At 37.4% G+C, this 13,791-nt stretch overlaps 1 long non-coding RNA gene and 1 other non-coding gene across 2 annotated transcripts; both read right to left on the bottom strand.

Moving 5' to 3' along the window:
• Positions 1-2,409: 2,409 nt before the first annotated feature.
• LOC113302015 lies at positions 2,410-5,949 on the bottom strand. Its single transcript, XR_003336608.1, has 4 exons — positions 5,856-5,949; positions 4,238-4,545; positions 3,326-3,464; positions 2,410-2,824 (listed from the first exon to the last, which is right to left on the bottom strand). It is a non-coding gene; the product is annotated as an uncharacterized LOC113302015 (long non-coding RNA).
• Positions 5,950-6,442: 493 nt separating this feature from the next.
• Positions 6,443-6,534, bottom strand: LOC113307058. Its single transcript, XR_003339024.1, has one exon. It is a non-coding gene; the product is annotated as a small nucleolar RNA SNORD96 family (small nucleolar RNA).
• Between the last annotated feature and the right edge of the window lie 7,257 nt (positions 6,535-13,791).

Genomic DNA, 13,791 nt, shown 5'->3' with positions numbered 1-13,791 from the left:
CGTCTAACTCTACTAAAGAGAAGGGTTCTACAATCTCGAATATAGATGAACCTTTTGTACTGACGAGACAGACTAACACTGGCATGTGTACTTCCGATTACCCTTCAAATGTGAGCCTCTCCATTAATGAACGGGATTCGGCTGAAGAGAGTGGATTGATTCTAAATCTTTTTAGAATCCAAGATGATAGATTCAATCGGTTGAAGCACCATGTCAATGTTCTACTTGGTGTAATAAGAGATTGCAAATTCAAAGGTAATACTAAAGTCCATTCTTCGTGTACGTCTCTTGAAGCTAGTTTTGTGAAGCAAAATAGTTTTGCTTTTGACTTCTACTTCTGGTATCCAAACGCGCCACTGGTTAACAAGTGTTCTGTCAGTTTTATGGAACTAACAAAGTTTCTTATGCTTTATCCGAAACATTAGCTCATAAACAATATCTTCTTCAAATTGTATCCACTTGGGAAAGACAATAAATCCTAAACAAAAAAATAAAATAATTCTTCAATCGATCCCGTAACACCAAAATGTAGCCCTGGAAACACAAATTACTTCTTCTTCTTCTTCTTCAACTCTCTAGTTTTCACCATCAAGTTTCAAGATCCTTCTTCAACATCATTCTCAGTCTTGTTATTATATCTTTCTTCAAATTGTATCCACTCGTTAATACTTGTCGTAGTTCTTTTGATACTTCTTTTTAAACAAAGAAGTTTGAGGACTTTGTTGATTTCTTATTCGGTAGAGGTAATTTTTCAGCTCTAGTTACAAACAAGATCAGTTCTTGATTATTACTTTCTCAGGATTTCATCATAGAATGAAATGATGGATTGACTCAAGAACTTGGGGTTCCTTAGTTTGTTTCTGGTTATACTAAATTTCCCCAATTTTGTTTTCTTGATCTGAAATCAGAAATTTTATATTCATTTTCCATTAATCTTCCAGATTTTGTTCTTACTGGTATTTTTCAATACAGTTTAGCTTGAAAAGTGGGATTTGATTACAGTTTGAACTGTTTACAAGAATGATCTTATGAATGAATGCTTGGACTACTCAAATAGGTTTCAAGTCATAAAATGCACTACTTGTGGTGGAATTCGATTTTTTGGTGTATTTCAAGGAATTTGTGTTTGTTGGGTTTATTACCGCTTTTTTTGGATTGAAGCAACAGGGATATCAAATTGTTGATGCATTTATTCTTGCAATAATTCTTAAGGCTTCATTGGTTATACCCATTTTGAAGGTCAATTTTGATTTGGGGTGATAAAAGTGAATTTTCGGATATTTCGGATATCGATCTTTTCAAAAAGAATGTTATAAACTGATTTTCGAGATGTATCGTCACTGCATTGACACATAATTGCAAGGCAACTTCCTGAAGCTGAAATTCCCTATGATCTTTAGAGGCTTCGCTATAAGGTAGCATTTCATGCACTAAAATTTGCATCTCCAACTCTGGTCTTGGAAATAAACTTGCATCTATAGCTTCTCCAAAGAAGAACCCTGCTGATAATATTGGCGGACATGACGAAGGTGTTGGTGCTGGTCGTGGAGGCGGCTACAGAGATGATGGTGGAGGTGGTGGAAGCGATGGAGATGGTGGTGGTATGTTCGATTGATTAGAAATAAAGAAGCGGAAGTAAGAAACAGTTAATATCGGAAGGGTAGATATGGAAAAAAGAGAAAACATTAGTGGACTCAAATGGGCTTACAAAATGGAGAAGTGTATTTTTATTGTATGATAAGGATATTTGTAAAGCCCATCAAAATATTAAATATTTATATAATTACCGGTCCAAAAAGACGGCATGTCCAGAACCACCGAAATAATAAACACAAAAAAGTTTGTCTATTTATTCTACCAAATTAGTGTCATCTGATTGATTAAATAAACTGATAATAGTGCCATATTAGGATTTAAGAACCCACATGGAAAACTATAAATCCCCAGAATTAGCAAAGAAATTTCATGATTTATAAAGATTGATACCAGTATTACTGTGGGCTGATATCATTTAGCCGATCCAACGACCAGGATTGCTTAAGATCTTGAGATGGTATCAGCTCTTATAAATCGCGAGAAATTTAAGTTCATAAACTGGTATTCAAAACACGACATGGATATGACAATGCGTAAAACAAAGAAGGAATTCGAGAAAGGCGTTTAGCCGAGGGCCAAAATTGAGCTAGCTGTCCACAGGCCCTAGTGTTTTCCCAAAAAAAGAAAAAGACCACAGGCCCTAGCTAGCTAAAGGCCATTGTCAGAGAACATGTAGCACGAGATGTCTTGTGTCAATTGTGACAGGTATGGCTATGTCGTGGGTTCAAATCCCGCACGCTGTATTTATAATCACATTAAAAAGTATGCAAAAGGTTTACGAAGTTTTCCTGGTTCTTCTAATTCTGACTGTACTCCTCCAATATCCTGCCCATATTGTTTGGCCCCTGCGAATTTCACGACATGATAGAGCAAGAACTAGTATGATGAGAAAGAAGACCTGAAGCAGGGAGTTACCAGAAGAATTTCTATTTTATCTTTAACAAGAGTGGACAGTCGACAAAAGTGCTTAATTTTGCTGTTCTCAACAAATCAATCACATGAAAAAACCTGACTCCTATCAAGAAATGAAATGCAGTACTCAAGAGCACTTGGTAAACTCTCTCAAACCACCAAACAGGTTATTTACTCTGAATCCTTCCCTGGTCTGATCATTCTGATTACCATTTCTATTCTCTGACTTCTTCTTCTTTGGTGGTGACTCTTGTCGGGGGTTTCTGCTGGCCTCCTGCTTAGCCTTAAAACTCTTTCCCACGGCGATCAACTAATTCTGCAAACCCCAAAATAGAACATTATCTGGACAAGAATGAAAAGTAAAACTATACATAGATGAGCTGGATAAAATAAAAAACAAAAAGTCTCTATTTATTCCACCAAATTAGTGTCATCTGATTAAGATTTATGAACCCACATGGAAAACTTTAAATCCCCAGAATTGTCAAAGAAATTTCAGGTCATAAAACTGGGCTCACTGACCAGGATATGTAAATGACAATGTGTAAAATAGAAGTAATACTTTCGGAATCACATGAGAAACAAAGAAAGCATATCACTTCCCTTGTGAAACGGCAATCAGATCAATATCTATTGACCTTGACAGATCAAACTCCGCAAAGGCCACTAAAGAAAAGAGGCCAGAAGCTTAGGCTTGGCTACAAACCCTAATACTGGGCGTCTAATTAGCATTCAGAAACAACAACTCCCATAACAATTCATTCAAATGAAAGAACAAAAGAAACTTCAACTGAAAGCAACTGTGCTTACTACTCACCAGTCTCTTTGCTTCTATCAACTTTAACCTTATCCACTCTCAAGCCATTATTTTCGCCAATCACCTTAGCTTTGTTTCAACATTCTGCTTACCCTTATCCTCCTCTACAATCTTCAGTAGTTCCTATTTCAGGGATTTCCTGCGAGCGTAAAATGCTGGTTTTATCATCACAAGGAACCAATGAGAAGGAATTGAATAAATAAATAAAAGAGCCTCTATTCATTAATCACAAAACAATGGAAAACTTAAAATTCTCGGAATTAACAGACAGTGGTCCATTCATAATGATGACGTGTAGAACAGATGTAATGTTTTGTGAACCACTAAAGCTGCAAAGAAAGCATAATTTCTCATGTGAAAGAAATATATCATGGCCAAACAATTATAGGGTTGTAATTGCCCATACGGGTATCCGCAGGTTATGCAAGAATAACGCATGATCATAGTCCACACTAGGCAAATACTGTGAAATTGGGATAACTTTTTTTCTTTTACAGGAAAACCCAATTGGTGACAGTGGTGATTAAGTTAAAGATGGTGATAGTGATCGATGTCTCAGATATTTATATTTATAGAACCCAAGATCTGGAAACGGAAAACCCTAGTCCTGGGTATCAAGAATTACAAGGAATAGGAGCAAGTAACCAGGTGATGACGAAATGTTGCCACTTGAGAGACAAAGAAAGCATTATAATCCACCCTAATGAAATTGGAACAGACACTAACAATCACCCAATTCAAGAAAAGCATCAACGGGAGAGCCAAAATTTTGGCCAGGCCATGTAGTAAACAAAAAAGAATGGATGATAATGCAAACCATTTAAAAAGAAAAACTCCTATGACAACTCATTCAAATTAAAAAAAAAAAAAAAACAGTAGAAGACTAGAAGGCAAGAAGCTAAGAACACTTACCAGTCTGTTCGGCACTACCAACTTTAACTTCCTCCACTCTAAAACCATCATCTTTATCGATCACCTTCGGTTCGGTCTCATCATTCAGGTCACTTATTTCCTCCACTAAAATCTTCGGTAATTCCTCCTTTAGGGGGTTTACTGCTCGCCTCGTCCTCAGCATCTAATGCAGCAATACCACGAGCATACAATGAACTTGGATGAATAAACAAAAGTACATTTATTCATCATGTCTAACGTGTGCCCGAGAAAGAAAACCATCTTATGATTTATGAATCAACATGGAAAACTTGAATCTTCAGAATTAGCTGCAATGTTCAGTTCATAATTCGATATTATTAACACGACATATGTCAGTGGATGTGCAGAATAGATTATAGATGAAATACTTTCTGAAACATTTAGAAACAACAAAAAACTATTCATCCCAGGTTTCAATCAAGACTGCAGGTCGTGCAACAATGCCTTAGAAAACTTGGAGCAGCGATTCATTTATTGTCCTCTGGCAAAAACTATTCAGTTTGCTTCTCCTATGAACTACAGCTCTTATCTTAACCCAAATTTCTCCAATAAAAGATGTGTTGCTGATTGGTTGGATGAAGGGAATGTGTTTAATACTTTCAAGTAGACGGCTAGTTTATTCTGACTCTGAGCCATCTGAAGTGCAAGAAATGATGCTAATTTCAATAACGTGAAGCCTGATGTGAGGAAAATTATTAGTAATACTGCTAATTGGCATTAATAATAGAATCAAAAGTTGAAGATTGTTTGAATTCTGAAGACTCTATTGCTATAGTTGAAAACAATCTTTATACCAGATCTGTCAGTAGGTGATGCTCTCTAGAAGAAGATGAAACAAAAACCAACGTTGATGGGGCTTTTGTTTTGGGCCACACAGTGATTGCATCAGAACTCGGGGACAACATTAACTCCACAGAACATTAAAAGTGTGGCAGGAATATGTCGCTCATTTGGTGGCCTAACAAAATGGTGATCACTGAAAGCCATGAATGTATTTTCAAATTTGCACAACCCACGACAGTTAAAGCTTGATAACTAGTTTCTTCCCAGAAATTGGAAGATGCATAGAAGTGTATTAAATAGCACGAAAAACTATTAGTTAAGACTTCAGTAAACGAAACAATTATCAAGTCATACAGACAAACCTTCGTTTTCCGAATCACCTCTACTTAACCAGACCCATGTATGTCAAACCCATTCATTTCAAACTGACACTGACCAATGAATACAAATAAAATATCTCACACCAATTCCTATTTCACCACCAGAAATACCTAAGCAAATCAAACCATTACAAGAACCCATTGTTACGATGGCTTCCGTTTCCCTGTTTCCAAATGGGTAATCCAACTTTCAATTTTGATGAAACTGAAGCTGATGATGATGAAATTGATTTGCAATCTACAGAGTTAATGACAGGGTTCATACCTTGATCGTACTGAGACTGACAAAAGATGAGCCTAGGGTTATTATTATTACTAATTTGAATTGTTAAGATTAAGGTGATTCTTGGGTTTAGATAGTAGACTACACCAAGGCTTACATACACATCTACATGCTAAGATTGAATAACTGGTAATCTGAGAAAAACATGTACCTGAGTCTCTTCCGGAAGTCTCCACCACAATGACATTTCTTCAAATTTCACAGGAAAGAAAGAACCAGCGAGAGAGAGAGAGGTTGAGAGACTGTTAAAGGGGAAATGAACAAGGCCTTGGCTTTTCATTTGTTTTTATAATTCTGCGAAATATTAGTCCCACACCGCCTAGAATAAACACTTGATTTGGTTTATAGCCGAGAACAGTGGAGCCTTCAGCATCGACCTACTCGTACAGGCTCTGTAGTTTAGACTCGAAGGTGGTTAGCTGCGGCTAGTCCAGCCGCCCTTTGCATCCTACGGATGAGGACAGATCTTTTCCTTCTTTTTTATCTTTTCATCCGGATCGCCTTTAGATCTTTTTTTTCTTTTCATCCGGATCGCCTTTTTTTCCATAATTAAAATTTTAAGGACATCAAAAAAAAAGTTATCAGCATGACTTAACAAGTAAACAAGCAACAATCTTTTTTTTCGTAGGGTAACCTTTATAATTAAAATTTTTAAGAACACCAAAAAAAGTTATCAGCACGATGTACCAAGTAAACAAGCAACAACAAATATAGACCATAAAAATAAACTGAAGTTAAAAGCCTCAGAATTGCAGAATGTGTCACCAAGGCGTTAAGCCGTTCAGTCCCAAAAGATGGTGTTCTTTATAATTCAATATCCTCATTGGCTAGAATCTAAACTACTGTCCGATTTTTTATTTTATTTTTTAAAAAAGACTAAATGCATGTTTCATGGCATGTCCCAAGAGGTAATGGCTACAACGCAGCTCCCCAAGGCAATGGATGGAATATGAGACCACCTGAGATGGAGATCTTCCGACCATCAACATCCCAAGATTTTTCTATGGAGGTTCACAAAACCCTACTGTAACTATGACACCCCTTAAAATGGTGTGGTTTTCTAGAGTTACGGTTGGGTTTCTAAGTTATGGAACCTAGCAACAAAGGAATTTCGGGATGTTTTCACCTCGGGTAGCTTTTTCTGAAACCTATATGGCTTAAACTGAGTTGAATATTTGTTTTTTCGTATCGATTGTGCCACCAAAACAGAAAACACCAGAAGCAACAAATGAATTAGATTCAAGAGTATTTACAGGAGGGTTTATTACCCCTCTCTTCTTTTGAGTGGTCGAGGAGGATTTATACTTGAAAACATTATGTGCCCGATATCAACTGGGCATCTTGAACTTAGAAGCAAGAACCCTTATGCCAATCCTACTAACTATTTTAAAGATCCAGAAGACCTCCGTAGATATGTTCATAATAAATTATAAGTATCGAGGGATTATACATTCTTGAAAAATGAAATGAGACATAGATTTTAACGTGGTTCGGTCAACTCAACTACATCCCCAAGCAATCCCTTAGGGTGAATAATATTGATCTCCAGACTAATTATAGTGGAATAATTACAATTACATTAACACTAGAATATATCTTAATTAACTAGAATATATGAATAATAGGAAATTAACTAGATATTTAACTTATCTGGAAAACTATCTAATTTACACAAGATTTTCTAATCTCTAATTTTGGAAAGTTGAATATTTCTCCCTTGATCTTCTGCATTGCTTGACCTCCGTCGATCTTTCAATAGCTAGATTGAATCTTGAGTCTTGACCATTTCATCTTGAGCTTGATCACCTTGATATTCACCCCGTATGATGAATTCTAACATCCCCGCAAGTTGTACATGAAGAGAATCGAAGCGTTTAACTTGAACATTGATTTAACGACCACAACTCGATTTGAGAACTATACGGTGAAAAGAACGATGATCTCTATGGTTAAATGAGAACATCAAAAACAGATATGATGAGTAAACTTGTTGACACGAAACCACAATATATGATGAATCACGGTGCCAAAAACGGAATCGAGAAAGAGAAAAAAAATTCTAGCATATAGCTAATAATCTTGTGACCTGTAATAAAGATTGAATCAGTTGACAGAAGAACAAAACACAAATATTAATTAGCTCAAAGTGATAACTATTAGTAAAATAAAAATTTGGGTTGTAAGCCAACTGTTGACATAGAAACATTCTTTGATGTAAAACAAATCGAAAGAATGAAGAATAAGGAAGAGTTACTAGCTTGATGATAACTTTGTTGATTTTTTATTTTATTTTTGAATAGTCACCGTTCCATAAAGAAAAAAACAGGCTACTAATGAAGAAGATTAGCCCGAAGGAAATCGATGAAAATGATATGCAGAAGCAGTTTGAGCGGATCTCCCTGCTCTGATACCATGTTAGAATATGATCATCCAACTCAAAACCAATTTGATATGAGTGGAGTGGCCCTATAGATTATAAACCGCGAGATCTTATATAACCCAGACAATGTAGGACTAATAATCTCAACACGCCCCTCACGTGTAGCCTCGTTGGGTCCAACACGTGGACAACAATAAATCAGGTGACGCGGAGTAAAGGTCCGGTCAAATGACTCAACACAAATATCCTGCTCTAAGACCATGTTAGAATATGGGTATCTAACTCAAAACCAAATTTCCCTAAATGAGAGAAATTCACCACTTTTAGCATCCTTAAATGTAAGGAGATATTTTACGTGGTAAAGATGTAAAAATTAATTTTCCAAAAATAAAGTTGAAAAATAATTTGAATTTTTTTCCGAACATATAGAAAATATTTTCAAGATAACCCAGAAACAAGAGATTTTCGTGCCTTTGTTTTTGAAGCATGAAATTTATTAATCTAGTGAGGGGCTACTACATAAGGGTAAGAGATGACCAAATATTCATCAATTACATTTGGGATGGTATACCATGAATCCATAGCATCAAGACATTGAAGCATAATGTGAACAGACGTCATTGGAGCAGAGTTGCATCGAGGGGTGGTGTTTTGGGTATCCAAGGTCAAAAGTCCGTCGCTCAATGATTTCCACAAGAAAAGTTGTATTTTTGATAGACAAGACAGTGTCCATAGGGATTATGATAGTGGTAGCGGGTTTCGATGCAGTTGATCCAAGGTTGTAGTCATGCGAACATATCCATATGTCGTAGTGTATTTCTCGAACGATACTTGCTTACCTCCTTTTGTTTTTGCTTGATCCATATTTTCTCGCCAACGTATGCTAGTGGTGGAAGGAATTGTTGGGAAGTCCCTTGGATCCATTCTCATATCTTTGTAAGGAGTGTCGAACATTCTATGCATAACCTAGGTTGAAGTTAAGCTTCAAAAGAATTGAACTACTATCTAATAGTCAAATACTAAAGATTCAAACTAAAAGCGAAACACTAACCTAAAAAATGTGCTTTATAAGAGAAAAATTACAACTAGGACAATTAAATGTGTTTTATAGTGTTAGAGCACTGCTCGGTCGAACTCTCATGCGTTGCTATCTCAAGCATGTTTGTCAATGTTAGTGATCAAAACTATAAGTCTTGATTTCTAGCATATTTATAGATGTCTCGGACTAGGACATAGTTTGTGTAGTTGAGCTTAGACTTCACGGCGCTTATCACTTGAATACGAAGAACTACTAAGGAGATCTTTTGGAACTTCATCAACAAAAGTTATGTGGAGACTTAAACTCATCTATCACTTGGAAAGTCTATTTATACTCTATCTCCTATATTGAGACATAAGTCGTGTTACGATATAGTTTTCTCTATAGAAATTTGAGATTTCAAGCTGAGTATATCTCGCTTACATATTTCTCGAAATATGTGTTGGTAAGATTTCGCTTCGACCAAGCTCATCTTATATCATGAGAAACATGTCGAGTAACATCTTACACGGTTTGTGTGATACAATCATTTGGTGTAAGACTTGGAATGTTTCGATAATGATTTGTAGATGGTGGATTTTCAACAAGGGTTAAAATCGTAAAACCATAATTGTAATGCTCCTGATCCAACAATCAGATGAGTATTGAGGCTCATGTCTCTCATCGAAGCATGAAATCTCATGCCGCATGAATCTCTGACTGAGAATACTATCTCTCAGAGTATACACATATGTGTAGTCTCTCAGCTGAGGCAACGGCGTATCTCATAAATACTGAGCAATTTCAGTAATTGCTTCTATATAGAATCGAAAGATTAGGCGGCTCCTAGACGACTTACCTTCTAGTATAGAGCAATAACGTCTTCAGAATGTAACAATGTTTTCCTGACTATGTAAAGAAAATATGACGCTTCAACAAGCTCATGTCGCTCAATTCTCAGATAATTAATGCTCCTAGACAGCATTCCTGCTAGTATAGAGCCATCAATTAATTATTTATAATCTTTAAATTCATTAGCTGAATATTTGGAAACATTCTATATTCTTCATAATATTTCATTACTTCAATTCATGATTTTCCCAACAGAATTCCACGGGTTAGTAATAAATATTCAACGAACGGGCGTCTAAGCCGCTACTGAGTAAGCTCCGACCAAAATGGTGCAAGTGTACTCAGCAATAATGCACAAACGAGAACCCGAATGCACGAACGAGCATTCCAAAACACGAAGGAACGATGAACCTATGGAAAATAGGAAGAAAAATAATAATAATAAAATATTAGCAAAAGCGCTAGGGGATTGGGCCCACAGGCCGCTCGGTCACGCCGTGGACAGTCCCACACCCAATTATATATTTTTTTTATCATATTTTATTATTTTCTCTGATCTCATGAAAATCCTTTCATTTGAGCAAATCCCCTTCGTCTCAAGGAAACTCCCCAGTCGCATGATGTTTCCTCGTATCAAAGAAATAATAAAATTAGGAAAAGTGTCGTGGGACCGGGCCTACTATCCGGCCGTGTCCTAGTCCTGGACGGTCCCGCACCTCATGATTCTTTATTATTTTGTTATTATTTCATTCATCCCATGAAAATTCTCTGATTTCATGATATTTCCCTCAACTCATGAAAATTACATAAAATTAGGGAAAAACTCATGGGACCAGGCTCATTGGCTGGTCGGCCATGCCCTAGCCACGACCGGTCCCACAAGCCCTTGTTTTATTATTTTAATATTATTTGTTTCCCTTATCTCATGGAAACTCCTTCACTTCAAGGAAATTCCCTAGTTTCAACAAACTCCTTGATTTCATGATATTTTCCTAAAATCATGAAAATAATATAAAATTAGGGAAAGTGCTATGGGACTGTGTTCATTGGCCGGCCGGCCATGCCTTGGCCATAGCCGGTCCCACACTTCATGACTCTCTATTTTATTATTATTATTTTCATAATCTCATGGAAATTCCCTAACCTCATGAAATTCCTCAGTTTCATGGTATTTCCTTTACATCAGGGAAAATACTTAAAATTACATAAAATTGGGAAAGGTGTGCGGGACTGAGCTTGCTAGCCGGACTGCCATGCCCTAGCCATGGCCGGTCCCACACCTTACATTCTCCTATTTTATTAATTATTTTTCATCATCTCATGAAGATTCCTCAGTCTCAGGAAAACCCTGAATCCTTCATATTTTCTCAAAATGTTGCTCAAACGCGCATCAGAAAATATCGAAACTCTCAGGACTGAGACACGAACATTATGGTGACATGGGCATGTCTCCTTGGACGACCAAGGCCGGCCCTGGTGCTTGCAAATAGCCGGTCCCACATGTTTTAATAATTTTGATCTAATTTTCTCAATTGCTCATATTGGGTCCAAACTCTTCTCAAACAACTTGGAGTTTGCTCAAACGACCATCATCTGGTCCCACGACCACCAAGGATCGGTCTCATGCCCTCTTGGACGGTCCCTCATCTCTTCATAATTAGGTTTCATCACCTAAAGCGGAGACGAGCACCATTTTAATAAAGGATTAAACCAGCATTTAATCTTCTTTTTTCACCAACTGGTCTTCAAGAGACTTTGGTATTTTGCTCATTTGAGCATCTGGGCGTTACATGGTCGACTCGCCATCCCTGTAGCGGTTCCTCCTTCTCTCTATGGTTGATTTTCAATAAATCAGCAATTGATCAAAAATTAGGGTTTCGAATCCAGAGCTCTGCAAAAACATAATTCTGAGAAGATTCAAACACTAATAATTTTACGTTGATCCCGTGATCAACACTTTAATAATTATGCTCGGCTCAGATGTCATCATCTTAAATTAACATTTTCATTTGATCCTGATACCAACAATTCATCAAACGAGCAACATTTGCTCAGACGAGCAATATTTTCTCAGACTAAGGAATATTGGTTCAACTATCAATATTCAACGATTCAGTAACATTTTCTCACCTTAAGTTGTCAACATTTATCCGATACCTTTGTCTCAACAGACATATTCAATTCATGAGTCTCAGAACATTTGCAAATCACGTTCGATTCAGCAATACAAGGGTCTCATGTTTCTATGAAGTCAGCAACTGGCTCCACAATCACGAGACATCAATCGTGTCGCATGGGGGATATTAACTAGGGTTTTGGTATGGCGGTCCACGGCACGTATGTTCATACATACGATGAGAATGTGAGCAAGTCGTGCAATCAGTTGGAGGATTTAGCAAAGTAGTGGGTAGAAAATCAACCAAGTCTCCGCACGATGATAAACTGGTTTTAACACGATTTCCACTTCCCCACTCTTTGACACCAACAACTGTCACACTTCATGGGATCAAGGTGTTTACAATTCTAGCAATATAAATAAGTCTCTGAATCATGATTGAAACAATGGAAAATCTCTCGTCAAGCAGAAATACAAGAGATTAAGAACTCAGCATTCAATCAGAAATTATCTTATTTTCTTTACGCAGAATACACAACACACTTACAATCTTTGATCACCATTGATCTCACACATTTCTCAGCTTCCCTCATACAGATCAACCCATCCTCTCTTGTGACTGAATTGACTCTGGAACGACCATTCTCTTGGTTTAGGCCGGAGTCTTACAGATTGATCTCTCGAACTTATAGCACGCCCTTCTTGTAGTGCATCTGTGTGAGGTTGCGCATTTTCTCGGTTCAAGCAGTCTCCTCCGCATGGTCATCTCCCCAATTCCGTAAAAATCAGCAAATCGTTTTTCCCCATCTACAGCTTGGCGACCACAGTGGGAGATCATTCTCTTGATTTCAATCTCACATTTTTATAAGATGGATGGTCTTAATTCTGGGTTAGTTACGAATGCAAACGACGCTAGCACTAGCAACAATAACAATGATGGTATTCCGGAAATTATTCCTGCTTCTGACAATGGTGGCGACGTTACTTCTCATCAGCCCAGTGCTGGAAATCATCCTCTCTTTGGCCGGCATCCTGAGGAAGTTAGAGAAAATCCGCCTACCATAGGCGATCTCATGAAAGTGCATGAAACTCTTGCCAAGAATCAGACTGATATGGCTTCCACTCAAAAGGAATTATTCAATTATCTCAAGACTCTTACAGACAAGGTGTCAGAGAAAACTCGGGAGAAAGGAAAAGCTAAAGAAACAACTTCGGACGCTGATCCTGAAGTCACTCTGATCCATGAAGTAGATGATGAGGAGGTTCCTAAAGCTAAAGCTGCAGAGTCGAAGGAACCGACCAGTTTCATCACTCTTGAAGACTTGGAGCGCCTCTTGGAAGATCTTGCAAAGGATAAGGCGTCTTCTTCTGTTCATCGTCACTAACCTCCATACCCTGCCGCTACACAAAGGATTCCTCTACCAAAAGGTTATGTTTCTCCAACGTTCACCCTTTATGATGGAACATGCAATGCTCGATAACATGTTTCTCGGTTTCTGGAAGCTTTTGGCGTTGAACATAACCATGTTGTCCGCCTCAAGGAATTTTCAAAATCTTTGAAAGGCGGAGCATACACCTGGTACAACAACATCGCACCAGGAACTATCAAAAGTTGGGAGAAATGATTAATGCTTTCTACAGAAAATATTTATTCGTGTCAGAGAAAATCACTCTCTCTGACCTCGAAAGGATGTTTCAAAGAAGCAACGAACATCCTGATG

The sequence above is a fragment of the Papaver somniferum genome, chromosome 8 (assembly GCF_003573695.1).
Source record: "Papaver somniferum cultivar HN1 chromosome 8, ASM357369v1, whole genome shotgun sequence".
Taxonomy (NCBI): Eukaryota; Viridiplantae; Streptophyta; class Magnoliopsida; order Ranunculales; family Papaveraceae; genus Papaver; species Papaver somniferum.
Note: the sequence above shows the minus strand (reverse complement) of the source record. Positions and strands in the feature narration are given on the sequence as shown.